At 40.6% G+C, this 25,482-nt stretch overlaps 1 protein-coding gene across 5 annotated transcripts in view; it reads right to left on the bottom strand.

Moving 5' to 3' along the window:
* The window catches only part of FHL1 (four and a half LIM domains 1), a 56,592-nt gene that overhangs the window by 20,254 nt on the left and 10,856 nt on the right, over window positions 1-25,482 (bottom strand). For 4 of the 5 annotated variants that reach the window (XM_070463277.1, XM_070463280.1, XM_070463278.1 and 1 more), the window contains exon 2: window positions 14,413-14,483. The gene's annotated coding sequence lies outside the window, so the exon portion shown is untranslated. Of the gene's footprint in view, window positions 1-14,412; window positions 14,484-16,146; window positions 16,245-25,482 lie in introns of those variants that run through there. The other variant, XM_070463279.1, reaches the window with a different exon arrangement.

Raw genomic sequence — 25,482 nt, forward strand, 5'->3', positions numbered from 1 at the left:
ATATAGTGAAAATTTTTTTCCCTGCCTGTTCAAGACACCTATTCCCCTTTCTCCATCAGGAACCAATGAACGATACTGGTGTATTATGTTTCCTGAGATACTGGGCATATGAAACATAGACAGCCATGCACATTTTTTCTTTTTAAAAAACATAACAATGATACAGTACACATACTCTTCTACACCTTACCTTTCCTCTTCAATATATTATTCAATATATATAATATATTATTATATTTTCATATTATTAAAGAGCCTCGACTTTTGTAACATGTATATGGTATTCAACTGTGAAGATGGACCACAATTATAGTTCATTACAGATAGATATATGTTATTTCAAGTCTATTATTACAAACACTGATGTAAGAGATATGCAAAGTTTAAAATGATGGGATGAATCAACTAAAGAAATTGGTGAGTTTGATCAAACTGCCTTTCTCTAATACCAAGGGTCAACTTGCATTAAAAGAAGCAGCGTTGTGATTTATTTACAAGGAAAGAGACAGGAAGGAAAAGGCTGAAGAGATCTCAAGTGGATCAGGCAGCACCCACCAAAGCTTACTGAAAAGGCAGATTATTTTTGTTCAGGCAAAGAAGATGCCACTTGGAAATCCCATGCCAACTACGTTAAGGTTACCCTCAGCTAATAAAGCCACCCAGACAGGAAGTGGCTTTTGATTCCAAGTTGAGTGCTCTTTGCACCAAACCACGATGCTTGGCCAATGAGTTACAAGACAATAAACTGAGTCAAACACTTATCCTGACAACATACACATGTGCTCATTGCGGTGCAGTGCCGCACTGTGAGACACCGGTGACAACCAAGATGTGATCCTTCAAGATTGAGGAGGCACTTTAGTGTTCATCAACTCTTCAGGCAGAAAAGGTATAAAGTATACATGGTATTTGCCTTTCACAGGTTCACGTTCTCTTCTTTATCTACTGGACAAAACAAAAGGTGGCTTCTCAGCTGGGGAGAAGCTGGACTGGAGCCAGCTGAGCTGGGCACAGGAGCCCATGCTCAGCACTGAGCCAGAGCCGGTGCGGCTGAGTCATGGCTGACCTTCACCTTGCCCGCCCAGAAAGCAACACCACACACCTTCCTTATGGAAACCTGTCAGGGATTTTCCAGTTCTGCATCAGAGCTTTAAATGGACCCTGTGAGTGTCCCTTCTGTAAAGCAGAAGAGCGACTTGATGCCTATCATCTCAAAAGTTAGTCTTTTCTGAAATGGGCACTTGCTTTTTTAAGTTCACATAACTAACAGAAGGCAGGTGACTCGTGCTCTGTCACTGACTTACCAACTTAGATTGTTCCTGTTTCTTCGACAAACAAGAAAAAGAAATATCACTCCCACTCCCACTCCAATCTCATAGTGAACATTTACAAAATTAACTCTTTGGGTTTCAGGAAAAGGGGGTTAATGCTTATAAATTAGCATAATATATGCAACTAGTTAAAACGTACATCTACCAGTGATTTTTGTTACATGTTAAAACAGGGATCCTCAGTCTCGGTGTTGTGGCAGGTCAGTGTGGAGGGCCAGGAGTATACTAAAAATCACAAAAACAAACTAATTTAATTCTCTTCAAGCTGTCTACTTATTTAAGATCATAAATAAATGCTAAAATATGCTATATAAATGACTACATTGGACAAGGGAGTATACAGAGAAAAGATGAATTCAGGAACTGTGAAAAAGGACGTTTAATTTTGAAAGTTTTTAGCAGGTGCAAAATCAATTACAAGTTATGTTTGTCAAAATAAATGAAGACAACATTATAAAAATTAAATTCATTTTAAGCTTGCATTTAATGCACAGAACAGTGACTATTTGGTTGGCTTCATTGCTTTGTAACTCAATGAATGGGCAATAGACACGGAATCAAAAACCCCCTGTTTATCTGATCACAAGCCAATTTAGTTTTTCTTCCTCATCAATAAAATGGGGACATGAACCTTCCCTGCCTTCCCTACAGGACTGTTTTAGGAACCAAATTAAATCCTGTGTGTTCAAGTACTATATGAACTGAAAAGTAGTATAAAAAAATCTGTAAAAGAAAAATATATATAAAAATCAGGCTTTGGACCTAAGTAGATAGTGTCTTTTAATTTTTCAAGTGGATTTCATTTTTCACATGACTTATAAAAATTTCATAGTAAACACACATTTATACACCACTAAAATCTAGTAGCAGAACACTGCAAAAGGACTGGTAAGGATTCATTCTCCTTCTCTCATGTTAGCCCAAAGCTTCCAAGGATACAGAATTTAGAAAACAAGCATACGGGTATTCTAGTTTTCCTTAGGGTCTAATTATTTAATCCTCTTGCTATATAGTTAATATTTGATTCTTTGTAAAGGCACAAGTATCAGGAAACAAATATATAATAAGCAAGTTCCACATAATCTTGGTTCTTTGCTTTGATCTAAAAATCAAAAGCATACTCCTCTGCCTATTTGTAGAGGGTAATTTTAAGTTGCTTTAAGTAACTGACATGGTTTATCCTTCATTCTTTACAAACAGAACAACATGGAAAGCTCTCCACTTTTTCTCCAATTTTTTCTCCAGAAAAAATTAAGCCAAGGTTGGTCAGAAGACTTTTTTTCCCAGAAAAATTAAATAAAACAAGGAGCACTTTTTATTTGTTGTCAGAGGGCTGGAGATTTAGTAACCACTTGAAGAAGTGAGTTAATCCCTTTGTAACACAGCCAAAACAGGGTTTATTTTCCTACTGTTATGATGGTAACTTAGAACACACAGGACAACAATATCAAATATCAATTCCCTCCAGGGTTGTAACTTTCTAAATGTAGTAATTAGTTATTTGTCAAGATTATCATTCAACATATGAATAATTTCTACAGAGTAATTGTGCCTTGATGCCACTTTCTATATCAAGTCCTCAAATGCTATCAAATATAAACCAGGTACTGTTTTCATGAAAGAAGAGTACAGGTGTTACAGATGGATAAACTGAGATGTTAAAAAGATTAACTGTCTTGCCTTAAGAGAGGGGAGCAAGGGCAAACTAAGAATAGAAGCTCATACTGTCACCTGTCCCCATAAATCTAGAAGCTTTCCACCTTCCTGCTAGGTACAGAGTCTAATCAATTTCTATGTGGTTTGAACATCTGTTTTGCAGTCAGGAAATGAAGTTTCTAAATTGTTTTGTGGACATGTCATTTACTCCAGAGTGGCTCTGTACATATGACAGAATATAAAGTATTCATATACAAAACAACAGTTTTCAAACAAAATTAAATCAGATTAATAGTAATCATTCAAAAACTTGAATTATAACAGAAACTAGATACAGTTTTAAACCTCTCTACTACACCATATACAGTAAATCCGTTTTATTATCAGAGCTTATGAAAGTCTTAGATCAAAGAGCAAGTAAGTAGTAGAGGAATCAAAACTTTGCAACCTAATAAGTCTCTTCCAAGACCAAAGGGCATTATCCTTTCACGGTGCTAAGGACTTCTAATAGGTTTTCAAGAAGTCGTGTGTCTGTCTCAGGGCATTGCTTAAATTTTCACAACTCCCTATAGGTAATTTTTAAAATCCATGTTCTGACACATTTAAGATATATCTAACCAGCCAGTTCTTCACCCACATCCCCAATCCTAACTTTTTATTCTTAAACATTAAATTTTTCTTGGAAGTTTCACAGCTTGGAAGCATCGAAGAGATCTGCTTCTACCCAGGCAACAGCAGCTGGAACTGAAGTGGAAACTGCGGGATTAGACCCTATAGGGAGGGGGCCCAACTCCTTGGAAATACTTTTAAGGGCTCTTCAGCCAGCTAACTCAGGACTGCAAGGGAAGGCTTCCAGAAGGAAATATACCCAGCCAACCCTGGGGTCAAGGGAGAGTGTTTGGATGGGATTCTGGGGATTGAGAATAAAAAGAACAACAATGCAGCTTTGCAAGGACAGAGGGCGTGCTTTCCACATCAAGGGGGCAAAAGCCACACTGAAAACCTCTCATTTCCATCCCAGTCTCAGTGTTCCCAATTGTAACAGGAGTATTTTTTAATAATTTGCACTTAACACCTTGACACCAGGGTTTGGGACAGGATCTAGCAGAGAGCAAATTTAGTCCTTAGTTAATTGTTTCCCTGTTTTCCAAATGCAACAGATTTTGTTGGATTGATCAACACTGATGTATTTTTTAAAACATTTTTAAAGATGATATCCTGCCTCTCTGTAAGAACTGGAAGTTATTTGGCTCTTGTCTCAACGATGAAAACAAAATTTACAAGCATACACCCCCCCCTTCTCTATCAGGGGTCAGCAATGTCTGAGTCACAAAAAAGTCCAGATTTAAAAATAAACCAGTATTCTTTTCCAACTCCATGCCGGAATTTCAGAAAATGTGCGACTTTTAAAACAAGGCTCCTAATTTTTTTGCCCAGTAAAAGTGGGGCATCTATTCGACATCTTCTTTCACGGGACTCTATGCCACTTTAGGCATATTTGTATATTGTTCGAAAAGCCAGACTCAAAGTATGTAAAATACATGAACTTACTTGACTGGTGAAATCTACCACATATTCTTGGAAATGCATCCCGAAGTCATTTGGACTGGTAGATACAGACAGAGGGATGACTAGATATGTCATCAGACAAGCAGAGTAAAATGCTAACGGCACACTCCAGAGGCTGGGGATACAGGTGTTCTTCACAGCATCATTGCAACTTAGAAATCTTCATAATAAAATGTTAGCAGAACATAAAAATAGATAAGCAAACACTTAAAAAAAAACTCAACTTCAGTGATAAACAAGGCAGGTACTGGCTTAGACTACAGGCAGAGAATGTGGTCCAACCCAGAACGAAAGGACCAAAGTGAGTAAGGCATCCTCCAAGCAAAAGAAAGTCAGAGCCATTGTAAGGCTTTCTGAGCATCATCAAAGAAGCTCTGAAAATCTCCTAACGAACTGTACTTTGCACCCACACATTTTCAAACTTGTGTTGAGCACTTTGAGCTATGGGCCAAGAGAGAGACCTTTCGAAAGGTTCCCTAATCCATTCACACGGCCCCATCTGAGGGATGACACTGGAACCCGCCTCCAGCCTCTTGACTACCTCTCCCCTTTTATGGTGGTTTCAAGTTGAAAGCAGTACTCATCTGTTTCCAGATTCCTAAAGGTACTAGAAAAAAAAATCTAAATATAACAGATGGATAAGTGCTCACAGTAACTGGAAACCAAAATGTAACTTCAGCTTTTGCAGGCCGATACCCTAACACATGGCTTTAGTGTAATGGTCTCACTGAAGACCTTTTGTCTTTATTCCCACAACAGAAATATTATCCTGACTTTGATGGATGACAGATAAGTGTTATTCAAAATTTTATTTTAAGCTGACATTAATAACCTTTACTTATTTTAAAGTCATTCAGTAAGTATTCTCGTGTATGTCAAAATTTACTATGAAACATAGTTGAGGGTGTCTGTTGCTTTTTTACTGTCTTTAAAATAGTTCGATGCACTTTAAAAAATCTAATTCAAATGTTGGTGAAACCTCTGAAACATCTCTATGAGTTATAGGGTTCCATGGAATATATGTGAAAACCAATAGGTTAGAAGGACCTTCTATTTGTAGTTAGTGTTTATAAAATCTACCATCCTTAGGTAATATAAACAGCCACGGAACCCTCTCAAGATTTTATAAAATGCTATCATGCTGGTAACTTCCTGTTTCAGAATCCCTTTCCTCATCACTTACAGTATTTAACTCAAACCTCCTGCCCCACTATCCTCAACACCAATTCTCCAGTTTTACACTTATAAACAAGACCCTCAATTCTTATTTCCTACACGGGCCTTACAAATTTCAACACTACAAATAATGTGACCGTGTAATGTGGGAGATAAAGGGCAGCGATATGAAGTGCTTTTCACTTGCTGGTAGTTAAAAATAAACAAAAAGTCCCCTGAGTCTGAAAATGGAGCTTATTTCACATTCAACTTACATCTTTTCCTAGCCACCACCAAAGTGTCAGAATCTTAGCAAATCCCATAGCAGGTCTAAGAATTTCAAAATTGCAACCACATAATGATATGCATGCTGCAGCATTCCAGAGTGAAGTATATTATATGGACACCTGCAGGTTGCTCTGAGTGAGCATCTGAACCTACTTTAGTGAATAAACACACTTATGGATTATGAATCCCCTAGCCACGTACACTGCTACTATGTACACAAACTCCTCACCAGAATCCACAGAAAAACTCCACTGGTTCTGGGAAAGAAACACTTGGAATATCTTAGGGAAATTATTAATTCATACCCCTGAATCAGGTATGGGCTTCCCAGGTGGTGCTAGTGGTAAAGAATCCGCCTGCCAGTGCAGGAGACATAAGAGACGCAGGTTCGATCCCTGGGTTGCGGAAGATCCCCTAGAGGAGGAAATGGCAACCCACTCCAGTATTCCTGCCTGGAGAATCCCATGGACAGAGGAAGCCTGGCAGGCTACAGTCCACAGGGTCACAAAGAGTCGGACACGACTGAAGCGACTTAGCAGGCATGCACAAGGCAGCTATAAAAATGGTCATAACACATACATATCACATGGCTTTAGAGGTTTCCATAGTCTTGGAAAGACCACAAATTCTCACCAAACTACCTAAGGACCACTGCTTTCCTACTTAGGTGAAGAACTGGTACAGAAACTAAATGTTCACCCATCAGATGGAGATCCTTCAGTGAGACATGCTATACAAAGAAGGAATTATCTGGCCGATAGGACAGCAGAATGAGGCTACCATTCCAAACACATTTTAATATATTTCATCCTTTTTAAATTTAAATTGATTTCATCTTTAGACCCATTAAAACAAAAGTAAAACATTAAGAACTAAAGACACGAGGAAATAAGCACAGTTCTCCATAGTAGGCTTTCAACACACAAGGATGATATGATGATCATGATGTTGATGTGGACAGTGATGAGGATAAAAGTGCTTGCTCTTCTTCCGCAAGCACTGTTAACAGCTTTGGGCCTCAACATTTTAACTTCTGTAAAAGCTTTGACCTCAGCTATGCTAATTGTACTGACCATAATAAAATGTATATGACTATGACCTTAATGTCATAAATTTTCTAAGTTCACGGTTGTAAGACACTTGAGCAAGGTTTCAACCCCAGAACTTAAATGAGTATCCAACATTCGTCTCACAAGTATGGATTTCTTTCACCAGTTAGCATCTGTTGTTGGCTTCTCAAGTCTCCGTACTATTAATAGAAGAGTTGATGATGGAGAAAACCTTAAAACAACATCCATATCCACTGAGTTTTATGATGTTAAAAAACTGTAATAAAAACATTAAGTATTCACAAGTTCCTATCAGACTTGAACTAAACTTGATGACAGATTTTAACACTAATATTTTATTGAGGAATAAGGATGTAAGGGCACTTAAGTCGCTTCTCTTGTCCATCTTTGTACAGTCCTCATGAATCATTTACTAATTCCTTTGCTTGGTTTTAAAGAAAATTACCATGTGTGAGTTTGTTCCTAGAGAAGATGAAAGGACTTGCAAATAGATAAATTATCCATGAGTAAACTAACACACTATACACCAGCATTAAATATGTCACTGACTCGATTTGTGATGTATTATTAAATTTCCTAAAACTCAAGTATCTTGTAAGTCTCAAAGTATCATACGGAAGAGGATAAAATGTTTTACAAAATGATTTGAACTAACTTCAAGATGGTTTGACTCTACCTACCTTAACTGCTCAGAGATCCATGCATTTACATCATTTGGGTATGGACAGAGCACTAGATTTGAATTCCAATGTCCAAACCTGACTTCTTCTGTGGGAATCCTAGTCAAACCTAACCTTTATAGTTTAGTACATTTGAACTTTGAAATATGGTTTCAGCATTTCTATGCATTGAGACTTAGAATGATGTAATAGATAAAGGAGATACTTTTTAAAAAATTTGTAATACCCAATCAATGTCCCAATTGATTTAATATTCTTAGAAAAGAGTCACTTTTAAAAAGTTCTCACTGAAAGTTAATTCACATTAACAATACTTTATTTTAATTGAAAAAAAGTATTTTCTGGGGCCAATGGTAATGTTGCACATGTTTATGTATGTATGTGTACGTGCATGTTTATCTAAAAGACTTCACTTTCTCTACAAGTGCCCCATGAACTCTGAACGAAGACAGCAGAAGAATCGAAGACTCTGGAGATACCACTTTTCCAGAGTCCAATTCAGACACTTTTCTCTAAAAGTGAGGCAGTTTCTCTCTTATGGTAAAAATGAATTCTCTCTATATCAGAGGCTGGGAAAGTCAAGAGATGTACAAGAGGTCAAAATTAAGTCCATTAAATCCCAGCCCTGGATTTAGTCACCATGGAGACAGGGGAGATAAATAAACCAGCAACCTTAACAAATGTGCTGCACCTTTGCCAGACATCTCTCTGACTTTACCGTTATTTTTACTTAAGTATCTTTCAGTCCAAACATAACTGACGATGAAGACTACGAAACCAAACAGAACGAGGCCCAAAAGAAATAGGAATGCTCATGCCGGCAAAGGGCAGGCAAAGAGTCAAGAGCAGCCCCCCTCAGCAGTGTGCTCTCTGTTCCCCTTGAAAAAACGATTGCAACACGAAGCTCCAGAGGCAATGACATATGGGGAAAATATGTGGCCCTACAGCCAGAGGAAACCATGTCAAAAAAAGAAAAACAGACATGAAGTAACTGACCTAATTAAAGGAGAAAAGTATACTGAGCAGGGAGACGGGAACACAGCTGGAGGGGAGGGGGCGCTGTGAGAAGCTCAGGACACTGAGGTGGGGTTTTGCTGCTTCTTTGATGGAAACCAGGAGCTGAAACGGGTGCTGCCCTTCATCAAGGCTCCACTGCAATGAACACAGAATCCGGACACGTGAAGGTCCACCCCCAGCCCTGCTGCACTCCAATGAGAAGCTCTGAGACAGACAGCTACACCTTGTCACATGGGACACCAAGATGCCTTGCCACAGACCACAGGAAGAAAAGGGGGAGGCTGGGGATGGTGGAATGAAGCAAGCAAGAAGGAACTAGACTATCAGAGCTTGGCATTCAGGCCCTGGGCAGGAGTCTTCACTGTGTTTCACAATTATGTACTAAACACCTACTGTGTGATCAATGGAAACATCACTGCTTGTGATGTGGCGTTGACTTAAAAGGTAAAAGCTGAAGACTCTCAATGTCTAACGTGTACAAACAGGATAACAACACAAATAAAACCTCAAACAGAGTGCTACTTACCTTTGTCCAAGTGCCTTCTAGTTCTTCTCCGTATGTACATGTCACTTGACAAGGTTATAACCACAGCACATATACCATTTTGCATCCTACTTTTAAAAATCAGGTTGTATTATACAAATTCTTTCATACTGCTTCACAAGTGTCTAAATTTTAATTTTGAACAGATACATGGAATTCCACTACAGAGAAGTATCATAATTATTTATCTAAAACTATTTGTTGACTAAATGAACCATTTCTCTAATGTTGGATGTTTAAATTCTAATTTTTGTCCTTATAAACAACACTGTGATGAATATCCATAACATACAGCTTTTTTCTTTTCTTAGAACAGCTTGTTTCTTAGGACACATTTCCCCCAGATAGGATTACTGGATCAAGGGGTACCAATCTTTGTGACTTTTGCCATATATTGCCAAATAATGTTCCAAAAAAGCTTTTTACCAACTTACAATGTTACCAGCAATGAGTAAGTGTTTACTGCTTCCAAGGTAACTGTATTAGCATCAGGTTTCCTTTTTGTTTTTGTTGACTTAACAGATGAGAAATGTACCTCATTGCTATCTGAATATGCTCATCTTTGCACACCCGTGATGCTAAACATTTTTCCATGTGTTCATTTACTTTGCGATAGAACGTGAATATCTTTTACCCATCTCCCTACTGGAGAATTCATTTAGCCAACAGAGATGGAGCCTCTCCGATATGCCAGGCCTTACAATCTATATGAACTCTGTGCACAATACGGAAACCAATTATCCTGTCATATTCACTACAAACTTTTCCTGGCCTGTTTTCCTTTTCAATATTTTGCCCCAGCTCTACTGAAGCATAATTACAAAAACTGTACATATTTAAGGTATATAACACAATGTGATGGTTTGACATGAATACCCTGTGAAAAGACTATTGTTATCAAGTTAATATAGCCACCACATCACAGTTACCACTCTGTCTCTGTGTGGTGAGAATACTTAAGATCTATCCTGTCAGTACATTTTTATATATTTGATTCCATTTATCTCTTCCTTTCTGAGATCCTTCAAATTTTTTTGTGTGGCCATGTGGCACAGTTTACAGGATCTTAATTCCCCAACCAGGGATTGAACCTGGGGCCACAGCAGTGTAAGCATGGAGTCCCAACCACTGGACCACCTGGGCAGTCCCCAGAGTTTGATCATTGTATAGTTTACAAGGTTATCATATTCCCAGGGATTTGATAATTACACTATTTTCTGTGGTCTTGTTTATAAGTTTCTATAAGAGTCTCATAAATATATCCTTCTGTAATTATAAAATTCAAAGCTTCAATTCCTACTTCATGATTTGTGACCTTTAACATAACTCGCTCTTTCAACAGAAGCACTTAATTAAAAAAAACAAGATATAAAATAAAAGCCGGGGCTTCCTGTGGTCCAGTGGCTAGGACTTCACCTGCCCAGTGCAGGGGGCCTGGGTTCGATCCCCAGTCACAGAGAGAGATCCGCAACTAAAAGTTTACATGCTGAAACAAAGGCATGGTACTGATGCTCCTGCTCTGAATCAGGTCCCATCAGAAGTTATCCCTCCTATCAGATGTTTACCCTCAACCCTTTCAAGGTATTCCCTTCAAATGAGCATCACGTAGTATGCACTTGAAAATTCACACACTGCTATTTTGAGAGGAAGGATGGCTCTAACTTTGTAGTCGCAATAGCGCAATAGACCTGGGGTTGAAGAGTCACATGTGTGTAAAAGCCAAGCAGGCCTTACAAAAGAGTAAGACATTCAGATAACGGCACCCGACCCTTGTCTTTAGTGTCAAGGAGATAACAGAGTGGTGGACACTGTGGCAAGTTTCAGAGCTCATGTTCTATCTAAAGATACAGCAGCTATTTGGCTCCAGCCTAGCATTGCTCAACAGGAATGCAGGCTCGATGCTGCCAGATCTTCTGATATTTCAAGAGAAGATGAAAATCTGGATTTTTTTTTTTTTAAAAATGTGAAATCTCTCAATTTCTAAATGATTGGCAATTCACTGAAAATTTTAAAAAACACCTCTGTGTGCCAGATCCAGCCCACCAGCTTGAGACCTTGGCTCTAGACAGAAGATTTCCAAAGTCTTTAAGCCTGTGTGACCCATCTGGGCTGCTTTTCCTGCTTACTACTAGTGCACCAAGAAGAGCGGTCACATGAATATACATGGTACGAATCAAATCACCATGACTGCTAAACTTTGTTTTGTGAATATTAAAAACTGCCAAATCGATAATGAAAGTGACCATATGTCAATGATACAAATATTTCCTAGAAGTGAAGTTAATGTTTCCTTAATTGACAATATTATCTCTGCTACAAAAACTAATACATAGAATACCCAGCTCAAGTAAGTATGCACGAAGAATTATGTTGTATTCAAGTTTGTGTTCCACATAATTCCATACCTATTGGACAGCCAAAGGGAACAATTTCAAGTTCTTGAATTATAAAGCTAACCTGTGAAAAACGCTGTGCTAAACATAAAACAGGATACATTATCATTAAAGAAACCCAAAATATATCCTCATGTGGAAACTGCAAGGTCCATTTTCCTTAACTGTCCAATTTTTCCAAATAAACTTTTAAAAACAAGAGTGTGAAATACACAGTTACATTTGTTTTCATTTTGGGGGCATTTGGGTCCCAGACACAGCTGCACATGCTCATATGGAGGTGGCATAATTCACAGGCTCAAGGAGCAAACTGGAGATAGGGACTTTGGTTTGCAACCCTGAACCCATACTGTTCTACTCAATACTGGGCAATTTATTTTAAAAAGGAAAATCAAGCTTCCGCTTCCTCATCTGCAGAAGTGAAAATAATCTAGGGATGTCCTACCTCTGAAGACTATTAAACCAAAATGTACCATTCTTTTTGTTTTGCTCACTCTTATATTCCTGACCTAGTCCATAGAAAGGCTGAATGAATGAATAAAAGAAAGGAAAACAGATCACAAGACACCATGGCATCATGACTGTTGAGCTATTACTTTAAAATCAATGCCATAGATTTCTGTCACAGTGAAGCAAACTTAATGGATTCTATTTCATTAACTCATTGAGAAGCTCACTGCTCTCAAAGAAAACCCAAAGATGTTAAGTTTTAGTCAAAGATGTCATTGGGGGAATTGTTAATATCAGAAAACCATTTCAAATATGCCTTCAAAGGACTTCAACTAAAACGTTCCATTTTAAGAAAACGGTCTTGTACACTTAGTTTCTACTGACGTTTTCTTACTGACAAAGTTTGTCAAGACTGCAAACTACAGTGGAATTAGTAAGGACAAACAATGCATGTGACTGCCCAAGTTTCACCCGGCCAGCATTTCCAACTCAGTTGATGGAGGATGTTTTTAGCTTTTCTGTGTATGTCCTTAAACAATCTAGTGTTTGTTTCTGTGGAAAGGGCACAGAGCAAAAACCTCGGCTCCTTAAACAGAGATTTTCAACTGCCCTAGGGCTCCTTGGAGAAGAGTTGCAGCCTCCTACTTGAGCTAAGGCAGTTCTGGTTTGGTGTTCTCTACTGTGGTTAGACCTAAAGCTTTATTTGAGGACAGGCTTTTATCATTTAAAAAAAAAAGTTTGAAAACAACCCTTTTGGATAAAGGCTGGGGCTGATAGTAATGCCAGGACTTAAACCTGAAGATGGAAGAGTTGATCATGGCTGGCAGCTGAGAGAAACAGGGAAGGATCTCTGACTACCACTGTAACTGATGAAATTGATCACATTCAGATTAAACATTTCTAAAAAGCTGTCCTACTTGTTCACTCTCTAGGGTTTAATATCTTTAGGGTTTATATTTTCTATCTAGGGTTTAATATATTTGAATATATATATATATATATATATTTAAAAATCTCTGAAAAATTCTGTATCAAGTAGATGTAACAAAGGCTACTATTGTTGCTAAGTCACTTCAGTCGTGTCCGACTCTGTGCAACCCCACAGACGGCAGCCCATCAGGCTCCCCCGTCCCTGGGATTCTCCAGGCAAGAACACTGGAGTGGGCTGCCATTTCCTTCTCCAATGCATGAAAGTGAAAAGTGAAAGTGAAGTCACTCAGTCGTGTCCGACTCTTAGCGACCCCATGGACTGCAGCCCACCAGGCTCCTCCGTCCATGGGATTTTCCAGGCAAGAGCACTGGAGTGGGGTGCCATCACCTTCTCCAAACAAAGGCTACTACCCTAACTGAAATGACAGGCCCTACACTGCATGTGGGACAGAGCATGGAATGGGGTGGGGTCGATGGGAAGGCAGAAATGCAGCAACCTTTTTGATGGATGAAACTAGAAATCCTGAGTGGTCTGGTGCCAACAAATGTTACTACCGCTCTTTTAAACATAAGGAGACTGGGGCCCAGAGAGCAGCAAGACTGCGGCTCCTCACACTGTGCCTAGAGGAACCGTCTTGCAAAGTCCCTTCTTCCAGTTTTTGCAAAGGTGAACATCCCTGATCTCTCAAAAAAGAAAAGAGTAACCTGGCATCACCACAGAGTCTCCAGAAGCTGCCGAAGCTACTGGGACTAGGAGGATGCAGGATGCCTCTCCAGGGTATGTGAAATGGAAGGACTGGCCTTGCCCGGCTGCTCACACCCACACGGCTGCACTCAGAACTTTAGTCCTAATCAGAAGATGATCTGCCAACCCACATTAAGGTGACCCCACGGAAATGCTCCAAATTGGCAGACTGCGAGCAGCTGCCCTACCTACACCTTGGCTCGGCTCACCCCAGGCCTGAAGAGTCCTGACAGCTGACTGGGCGGCCCAGGAGCTGCTCCACACAGCTTTCCTGTTCCCTACTGTTAACAGGGTGCCAGAGGCAGATCTGTAGCCTCGGGCCGACCTTCTAGCCACTCTGCTGTGCTTGGCACATTCACTTCTCATGCCCCCAAATTAAAAGCAAATGAGATGTTTTCACCCTTGAAAAGGGAATCCCCAGAGACCTCGTATCTAGGGTAAGCAGTGACATTGGTCAGCTCAACTAAAACAAACACACTTAAAATCTACCACACAGATAAGATCTCTGGACAGTGTTGACCCGAACACCACACACTAGAAGGTGGAGACTGGTGTAATAATGTGTGGCAGTTGGGAAAACTTACCTCACAGTGGATGTGTGCAGAACAGGGTGTATTCAGTGAAGGCGGGACACCGATAACCACCTCTGATGTGCCTAAGTTAGGAAAAAATGAGAAGCAAGAGGTCAAGTTACCTTTTCAGGAGAAAAGCTAGAAGTTTCTTAAAAAAAAAAAAAAAAAAAAAAACCCTCACGATCCAAAAGTCAACTTCCTTTGAAATGGCTCACGGTAACACCTTCTTCTCTGTATTTACAACTCTTAAAGTTAAGAAACCTGCCAAGATGTTCTGCATATTTCCCCAAATGTCTGTTTATCATATAACATTCGCACCCGCAATGGATCTGGCCCCCTCATTATCAAGCTGTATTAGCTCAAACACTCAGCATTGTTAGCAGAGTGAGCTCATGGCCTATTTCAGTTTTAAATTAACATTTGGCAATCACCCGGGTAATCAAAACAAATGACTCAGTCATTTAGAATAGATATATTAGTTGAGTTTCTCCCCCCCCCCCACCTTTAACATCTCTAGCATATTTTGCCACAGGAGAGCTCAGATCCAGACAGAATGTAGAGCACAAGTCACCACAGGAATATTTAGAGGTGTTGCCATGGAGATGAGGTGCTTTGTGACCGCTGAAGTTATCTCCAATCAACAACAGGATTAGGCAGCAGGCTGGTGGGCAGGCTCATCCCCGCATGGATGGTTCTGCCTGACTAGGAAACAGGTGTGCCCCGTGCTTTCCCCATTGACACAAAGATGGTACACTCTGACACGCTGCCCTCTCCACACCCTCCAGGCCTCCCCACAGGCAGCGCTGACATCACCACCTTACCCGCCCCCCGTTATTCAGAAAGGCCTGGCTGAGGCAAAGGAGAAAGGAAGTGTGATCACTGTATCTTCCCCAACATGTGAAATCCTGAAACTCACACCAAAGGCTCTTTTGTATCAACTGCGAAATGTACATGAGTGAAAGAACTTGAAGGAAAAGAGAGCTCCCTGAGAGAAGGCCTTTCCCCCCCGCCCCGCTGAGAGAAGGCCTTCCCCCCCCCCCCCCCCCGCCCCGCCCCGCTCAACCCAGGCCCACCTGTTCTGTTCACTCCTCCATTCCCACACCTAGAACAGTACCTGGCACACAGGAGGCACTCACGAATCATCCATTGAATGAAATAAGGCAAACAAAAACCAAGGATTATAACCAGGCTCATAACTCCCCCCACACACATACAACCAACCTGTTGCAAGCCGATCATCAAACAAGCAGTGGTTAGAGATTTTCTTTTCAATGTTAATGAATGGGAAAATAAATCCAGTTAGTTCAATAGGCTAAGGGGTTCACCTATTTAGAGACCTTAATGACAACTGTTGAAGACAACTCTTTCAAATTCAGTATGGACAAGTCTGCTGATGATAGGGACAGGGGTCTTGTCTGCCAGATTTAAAGCCCCAGATCTAAAGGCAAATTTGTTAACTTTCAAAAGTGAATGCTTAAACTGACTGACTCCAAAGAAATGCCTTCTAGTCCCCTTCCCACTCATACTTAAGGAGAGACAATATTTTCTTGTTCTATCATATGAACAAAGTCTCATTGGTTCCATGTTCTACCTCATTTGTCTTACAGGACTTTAAGTTTCTTGGTGACAGGGACAGGAATCCCTGATTTCTTTTCTACCTCCCAGGACTTAGCATGGTATGTATATACAAAAGGCGTGGCTCAGCCTCATCTCCCACCACCCGCACCCCAATCATACGGAACTCACTGTTTCTAAAAGGTGCCACGCCCTTTTATGCAGCTGCGGGAAGAATGCAGCATGGCACAGCTGTTCACAGCAAGGGAGCCAGAGTCAGACTGCCTGGGTTCATGTGCTGGCCCCGCCTCATTATCAGCTGTGCAACCTCTGGGAACCTCATAATGGTAAGTGACCTCACAGAGAGACTGGACGCTGGCAAGATGGCAGGGCATGTAAAGCACTTAACCAGGGCCTCACTCATACAAGGTAACTCAGTGAACATCAGATATATCATTATCATGATGATTACAGCAGGCAGAGAGTGAAATGTTATCAAACTCAGATAATAAATTCATATGCTGACACAGACAGTTGGCCCCAAGTATACCCCTACTTAGATCCAATCCAACCTAAACTTTGAATCTGAATCCATCACAGTCTAGCCTTATGATACTAGTCCATTTTACTCACCTTGTTGGAACCAATTTTTCCTAGAGATAGATTCGATATGTAGTGGGCTCTATTTGAAGGAATCCCATTCTCTAAACAACAATAGCTTCCTCCCTAAGATCCCAACACTGCCGGTACCTTCCCTGCATTCTCTCTGTCTGCTCCCTACCTCTACAAGCTCAGGCTCTGAGGAGCCTGATGGGGCCAGGGGAGGCCAGAGACCTTGTTTTCTAGTAACCACACCAAGTCACCAGCTCTCCTTGATTCCTTGAGTGTTAATGTTCCCTGACACCCTCCAGAGGGCAGTAGAGAGAAAGGCCCAAAGGCTGAGCAGACAGAACTCTCTGCACCTGGGTCCAACTAGGTCCCCTGCCAGAGGAGTCTTGGGTTGCAGAGTTCATGTTTTCACCATCAAGAACTACCCCACAAAGAAAGATAAAAACATATAGCAAGATTTTAACAGCATCTGTATCTCCATTTCACTTTATTGTCAGGGCTAGTGCGTCCCACTGAACATTTAGTTGGGGTTGGGGGGAAAAAGGCACTCATGGTGATAGTGTTGTGTATACTTTTCAATCTGCAGTTGCAACTGTGGCTCTGACCAGACATAACATAAATTGTGTTGATGATATTGCACAAGTCAAAGAGTAAAAACAGGACAGCAGCCAAACATACTGGGTAAAATGTGATGACAGCAAAGTAATCCAAAATAAAACCCAAACACTTTAGGGTCAGTCATGCTTTCAAATAAATCACGTTAATCTTATCCCACCCTGACAGAATTAATAAGTGAAGTTAGACAAACTATTTATGTTATTCCAGAAGCCAGAAGCTACATTCTAGTGACATTCAACATACACAATCATTCTCCTTCAGGTTTAACAAGGGTATTTTGGTCACAGACACTGACGATCCTATCACTATGGACAGCCAAGCCTAAATGATCCCCAAATCACCAATCACCTGAGTGAATTATATGGAAACATAAGATCCAGAAACAGCAGCTGTCTGAATGAACCTAAAGATCAGTTGAATCAGTCAAAATGGATGAGCTCCACACAATCATTGTCTCCTCTAAATTCTCTGAATGCAATTGTCATGGTAACCATTCCTTAATCATATCCTTCCAAATATTCTCTACCTTAGATACCAAAGAGCAGTGAACCCCAAATACCTTCTTAATTAGGTATCAGGCAGCAGCTTAGGCTTCTTTATCCTGCTTTGATTCAAATGCTTACACTGCTATGGTTGTCAAGACATCAGCATATGCACATCTAAAACACATTTGAAATGTTACCATTATATGCAATAAGAAATACAAATGAGATGGCCACTGGCTTCTTTCCTTTAGCAGAAGAACTGATAAAGCAGCTCTTACCCAGTAACATTATTTATTGGTATAAATAAACAGGATAAAAGATGCCTCATTTTAATAATTTCAACATAATCAAGATCTACAACATCATAATCAAATCTTTACCAACACATTAACTTAATACATAAACAAAAACCAAAAGAATATTACGTTATAGAAATAAAATAAAATCCAATTTTGTGTCCTTAGATTGAGTATAATATACTCTATGTCTGGAAGATTATCTATTCCACACAAGTTTCTACATTTACTTTATATGAGATAATATTCTTCAGAAATTGGAAAGAGAAAGGCTTTATCTTTATTCAACCTGGCAAAAGAGATTATATTTTTAAATGATATCTATTAGATGTACTACACATTTTAAGTTGTGATCCTTCTAGATTCATCCTTATACTTTTATGCACAACTTTTCCAAAGTTAGAGTAGTAAGCCATTTAAAAATATTGCATTGGAATATATGGAGCCTTTTTAAATATCGAATTTGCTTGTACTGGTTTCCAACTAGTAATAAGAGGTCTTTCCTTCCAGACATGGCACAACCTGTATACTAATAAAAGGAGGAAAGGTAAGTAGTGTGTCCACCAGGCCCCAAATAAGCACTAAGGAGCTCTTTCGACAGACCATTTCTGGATGCAAATTTACATAATTTTTGGTCACATAGGGTGGATAAGAAATAAAAATATATTCATTCCTTTTTAATTGGCATACTAAAATTTGCAACAAAAGCAAACATAATCAAGTGGGACTACATAAAATAAAAAATCGTCTGTGCAGCAAAAAAAATGATCAACAAAGTGAAAAAACAACCTATAGAATGGGAGAAAAATATTTGCAAATCATATATCTGATAAGGAACTAGTATCCAAAACATACAAAGAACTCATACAACTCAATAGCAAGATAAATAATCCAATTAACAAATGGGCAGTGGAAGTGAATAGACATTTTCCCAAAGAACACAAACACATGGCCAACAGGTACATGAAACGATGCTTCAACATCACTAATTTCCCTGGTTCAACATCAGGGAAATGTGAACCAAAACCACAAAATCACCTCACACCCACAGAATGGCTATTATCTACACTACACTACAAATAACAAGTGTTGGCAAGGATGTAGAAAAAAAGGAACATGCTTACACTGTTGGCAGGCATGTAAATTGGTGCAGCCACTACAGAAAACAGTATGGAGGTTCCTCAAAAAATTAAAAATAGAACTACCATATAATCTAGCAATTCTATTTCTTGGTATTTATCCAAAAAAAAGCCCCAAAAGATCATCTGCACCCCCATTCATTGCAGCATTACTTACAATAGCCAAGATATGGAAACAACCCTCTTGTCCATCACAGATGAATGGATAAAGAAGATGTAGTACATATATACAATGGAATATTACTTAGCCATAAAAAGAAGGAAATAATGCCACTTGCAGCAACATGGATGGACCTCTGGGGCATTATGTAAGTGAAGTTAGACAGAAAAAGACAAATACTGTATGATTTCTCATATATACAACCTAAAAAAATTTTTTTAAAGCTCATATATACAAAGAACAGATTAGTGGCTGCCAGAGGCAGGGGTTGGGGAAATGGGTGAAGGGGGGTGTCAAAGGTTAAAAAAACACTATAGGTATTTTCCTCATATGCTTTTACATAACTGCTGGCTAATGAGCTTTATAAGACTAAAGAAAAGTAGAAAAACAAATAAAACATTAAGAATACTTAGGAATACAAAAGTCATCGATAACAGAATAAACTAAAATTATGAGGCATGAGGAACAATGCAAAAAAACCCATCACCACCAGCGCCACCAAAAAAGAACAACAAATGGCAAAATCCAGCAAGAAAAATGGAGCACCAAATATTTGCTAAAGTTAAAAGGTAAAACCTTAAGATCCTGTCCTTTGCCCTAATGTTAAATGGTATTTTTGTTTTTAAAATATGAAGATTGATGTCCTTTCAATGACTATTACAACAGTTCCCAAATAAAACAAACGATAGAATAAAAATTCACTTAATTGACTGATAGGCTTGAATTAGTCATTGCCAAGTTTTCGACGTTCCCACAACTCCAAGCATTCTTTTGTCAAGAGAAACAGGATTCCCCCCTCCCGCCTCGCCATGATGACCATGGGTAGCTTTCTGGGTGACGATAATTTGTGTTTTTCTATAACTCACTGGGGAATACCTACCCAATTAGAACTCCAAAATCAAAGCAATGAGGGACAAAGGATGAGTACAGATGCATAAAACGTGACACTTCTGATAGCTGCCTCTGCAGGGCCCGGGTTATCCCAGGACGAGAGAGAAATTCCTGAGCCAAAGGCTTAATTCTAACCCTGCCTTCTCCCCACAGAGCCATCACTGAATCCTAGCCATTTGTCCTACAAAGAGCTCTCACAACCTTTTCTTCCTTATAATTATGTTTCTACAATGCTAATTTGGTTCATGATTACTTTAGACCTAGACTACTTACTTCACCAGGCTTCCTAATATGGATGCACTCCTGTCTTCATAGAGCTGCTAGAATAACCGTTCAAATGTACCACCTTGAACGGATCACTCCTGTTCCTCCAAACTTTCCTCTCCTTCAATCTAAACGCCAAATTTCTAGCATGAAACTCAAGGCCTCCCAGTCATATTCAAACCTACTTTTCCCCATCCTCCCACACTCAACTTCAGCTTTGGCTGACTCCATGCCTCTGAACTCTGTCACCACTGCAGAGTTTAAGGGGTGCTTTGATGCATGTCACCTTCCCTAAATCAGTGAGATTCTCAAATTGGGGGCACCTGGGAAGCCAAAGCAACTAGTAACGTCTGAGTGGCCCCCATGGTCCCCCAGATGAATCTATGTGCAGCCAAGTTTGAGAACAACCGTCCCAGTCTCCTGGGGGAGGGGGTTACTGAAACACAAAGTGTTGAGTTGCATCCCCAGTGCTTCTGATTCAGTGGGTCTGAAATGGGGCCCATGAATCTGCATTTTCAACAAGCTCCCAGGTAATGCTGCTGCTGCTGGTCCAAGGACACCACTTTGATAAATACTAGTCTATAGTTGTGTGAAAGTGAAGTCGCTTAGTCATGTCCGACTCTTTGCAACCCCATGGACTGTAGCCTACCAGATTCCTCCATCCATGGGATTCTCCAGGTAAGAGTACTGGAGTGGGTTGCCATTTCCTTCTCCAGGAGATCTTCCCACCTCAGGGATTGAACCTGGGTCTCCTGCATTGCAGGCAGATGCTTTACCATCTGAGCCACCAGGGAAGATAGTTGTGTAATTAGTACAATTATATAGTATAAATATATATACCATATACACATAATAGTAACTATCATATGCATATTTCATTTGGCAAAAGAAAAGGTACCATCTCCTGGAATCCTTCTATTACCACCCTGTACTGTTGTTTAACTTTTTAACCCATTTGCTTTTGAACCAATCTATATAGAAAGTCTTAGAGATTATCCAGTCCAATTCCTTTTCTAAACTGAGACCCCGAGAGGGGAAGCACTTTGCCCAAGGGATCAGATGGTTATGGTAGAACTTGGGCTAGCACTCAACACTCCCGACTCCTTCCTCTTCCCCCTCAGTTCAGTGGTCTTTCCACCACATCCTTAATGTGTCTCTAACAGCTTCTCCAATTAGGATGGATATTCCTTGCTTGAAGAGATCCCTTTTGTTTTTAATATTCTCCACTGCATCTAGCAAAGTGCCTTGCACACAGAATAAACAGTCAATAAACATCTGATGATTTCATTTGAGGAAGTGTTCAGACTCTTACTCTAGAAGCTGGCTTTTGTACCCTATGAACTGTTTCCTGAAGCGCTGACAACTGGGCAGCCCTGCTCCAATAAACTGGCTGCAGCGGAAACCCTTCACATTGGCATGCACACAGCCAGGGTGTGCTACAGGGACAATAACACACACAGAAAGGAAAATTTCGGCTTCCCAGGTGGTTCAGCAGTAAAGAATCTGCCTGCCAATGCAGGAGACACAGGAGATGCAGGTTTGATCCCTGGTCGGGAAGATCCCCTGGAAAAGGAAATGGCAACCCACTCCAGTATTCTTGCCTGGAAAACCCTAGGAATAGAGGAGCCTTGCAGGCTACAGTCCATGGGATAGTAAAGAGTCAGACATGAGTAAACAACAACAGCAACAAAAGGAAAATTGTAGGGGTTTTAAAAGAGGAAGGAACAATAAGCTTATGAGGTGACACAAATCAACTTTCAAGTTGTACGTCAGAAACTTTCACAAGTACCCCAAGTTCCATCTGATACATACCAGGCCCGTGCAGCCCTAACAGCCTGGCAGTGGGGGAAGTCTAAAGTACACTGCTCTGGGGGCTTGACAGCCTCTGCCAAGAGGCCCCAACTTTTTTTGAACTTTCCCTGCACCTTAACAGAAAAATCCAGGGTAAGCAGGGCAGACCCTGTCACATACCCGCCCTGCCAGCCATCATCACAGCATCTCCACAGGCCTTCCAGCTATTTCCAGCAGCCTGGCTGGGAGGAGCAAGACTGTGCCAGACCTCTCGACTGACCAAGCCTGTGTACACCTGTGGGATGAACACAGGATGCATTGGTCAGACCATTACTTTTGCTGCCTCTACAATGGACAGGAACTGCGCACACAATCCATGCAGCTTGCAGAACTTGGTGTCAATCATGAAGGTGACCACAAGGAATGCAGTGCTTATGCCACCATTCGGGTCACCACTGGCCCACAGTAACCCGTGACCTTGGCAGCCAAACTGGAATCCCCAGCCTCCATCTAGGCTTGTGACTCAATGGAGAGATTCTCCCTGTCCCTTCTTTCCCCTTCTCATTAAAATCTGCTGCTCCCAATAGAGGTAGGACCACACGTACAGTCAACCAGTCAAGCACTGAAATCTAGAAAAAAATATGTGAAAGCTTTCCTAATAACAGGCATAATAATAAGTATATATAACAGATCCATACATTAAAAATTCTTCCAATATACAATGAATTTAATACATTAAACAGGTGAACTTGATAACCAACTCCCCCTTCATGAGTAATTTTGCAGCTAACCGTATGAAGATTTTGACCCTGGGTCTCATCACAGAGCTGATGGACACATTCCATGAACAATCACATCCCCAAGATATCCATTCCTTGATTCCTTGAGTGACTGCCCTCATTTGTGTTCTAATTCCTAATTCTTTGTCATTTTTTCTCTTCCAATGACTTTAACACCATCCCAATGTCCGCTTACCTCCCTCAGCCTCAGTGTCCCTCTCAGGCCTGATCCCCACCCACCCACGCCTACATAGAAGGGTCTGTATACACAGCCAACACAAGAAAGCAACACATACTTGAAGATGCTCATAATATTCACTCAGTTCCAGTAATACAGAAATCATTTACAATAAGACCTTAAAAGACCTCATCTTTTCACATAGGTTTACTGTCGCGTTGGCCAAGCCTGAAGGTTTTGGTGTCAGATTTATGCTACTACAAGCCAAGCAATAACCTTTGGTCCAAAGCAATCAAACTCTGCCCTGGATATTGGCTCCAAGAGTTGGCACGAGCTCACGGACTGTCACTGTCGCTGGTGACACCACAAATGCAAGGGTCAAAAAGGGGCTCTTGGAGTTGTGGGGCAGACAATTTGTCAAGCCTGGGGATCCACTCCACCACAAAGATGGCACGATGCCTCAGTGGCCACAGACAAAGTTCCAACCCCGTGTTCACACTGACCTGCCCAGTAACTCTTGTACAACCTGACAGAGGTGGGCAACACTGGGCAGCTCTCCCAGGAGCTCACACTCTCACTACTCAGGGAGCCCGTGCGGTAAGTTAAGGGCTTTCCACATGGCTCTGTGGTCAAGAATCCACCTGCAGGAGGCCTGGGTTCAATCCCTGGGTCAGGAAAATCCCCTGGAGTAGGAAATGGCAACCCACTCCAGTGTTCTTGCCTGGGAAATCCATGGACAGAGGAGCCTGCTGGGGGTCATAAAGACTTGGACATGACTGAGTGACTGAGCCCAACACAGACAGCATAACTCAACTTACAGCTCTCATGAGAAGCACGTCTCTTATGTTACGCTATGCTATGCTCAGACTCAGTCATGTCCAACTTTTACGTTACCATACTTAAAAACAAACACTGTGCTTTTATCTACAAGTTAATAATAAAAAGTGCCTGATATATTCATTATATTTCTGACTCTCAAGTGAAAATAATAGATTTATTAAAGCAACTTTATTTTTTGGCAATAATTTTTTAAGTTGATTTACAATGTTGTGCCAACCTCTGCTATACAGCTTAAGTGACAGTGTTATACACATATATACATTTTAAAAGCGGTTTTAGGGTTACAGAATTGAACAGAAAGTGGTTCCCACATACCTTCATAAGACCCCTTCCCACTTTCCTCTATTTTTGATACCCTGCATGACTGTAATATATTAGTTGTTGAACCATCATTCATAACTATTAACTAACCTTAATAGTTCATTAGGGTTCACTCTGTGTGTGTTGTGCATTCTATAGATTTTGACTAATGTTGAAGGATTTAAAAAAAAAAAAAAAAAACCCTTTCCAGGAATGCCCTGGCAGTCCCGTGGTTTAAACTCCCACACTTTAACTGCCGAGGGCCCAGGTTTGGTCCCGGGACAGGGAACTAAGATCCAGCAAGCTGCAAGTCATGCCCAACAAAAACAAAACAAAATCTTTCCAGTACCTTTTGAGGAACAATAAATTTCCTTACCGCAAGAGCATTTTAATTGCTTTAGCTTTGTAAAAGTAAGTTTTGTAAGAACATTGTAATGTACATCATTCATTCCTTTTCAGTGAATCATGGTTTCAACAACTGTCTGCAACAGACCGACATATTCAACTTTATCTGAAAACCAATCCTTCACAACTCTCAAACCACCAGCATGGCCCCAAACTTAAAAGGAGTTTGAATTATTGGACCACGAAACAAAAAGAAAAATAATCTCCAAGATGACATCTGACATGTTGGAATTAGTCTGCTGCTGCTTGGTCTTGAGATATTTATAATAACAGCTTTGTCACGAGAAAGCGGAGCAGCGTAAGAGAAGTAGTATCAGGAGACAGACAAGAGGAGGAAGAAGAAAACTGGGAAAGAAAAGCAAAGAAGGGCAGAAACAGTCGAAATCAAGAGTGTCAGATGGAGACTAGATGCAGGACAGAGCAACAGCAATGGAAAGGAAAGTTTGTTAGACACAAATTATGGTGACATGGATTATTTTGAGGGAGTGAGGAAGGGAGAAACTGCATCTCAATACTGTATGTGCTCAGTTGTCCGACTCTTTGCGACCCCATGGACTGTAGCCCACCAAGTTCCTCTGTCCATGGGGATTCTCCAGGCAAGAATACTGGAATGGGTTGCCATTTTCTCCTCCAGGGATCTTCCCAACCCAGGGATCGAACCAGTGTCTCTTATGTCTCCCACACTGGCAGGCAGTTTCTTTACCACTAGCGCCACCTGGGAAGCCCCTATCTGTACTATAGCCCCTCGACTGTCTAATCATTCGTTCAACTGA

This window comes from Odocoileus virginianus, unplaced genomic scaffold (assembly GCF_023699985.2).
Source record: "Odocoileus virginianus isolate 20LAN1187 ecotype Illinois unplaced genomic scaffold, Ovbor_1.2 Unplaced_Contig_1, whole genome shotgun sequence".
NCBI lineage: Eukaryota > Metazoa > Chordata > Mammalia > Artiodactyla > Cervidae > Odocoileus > Odocoileus virginianus.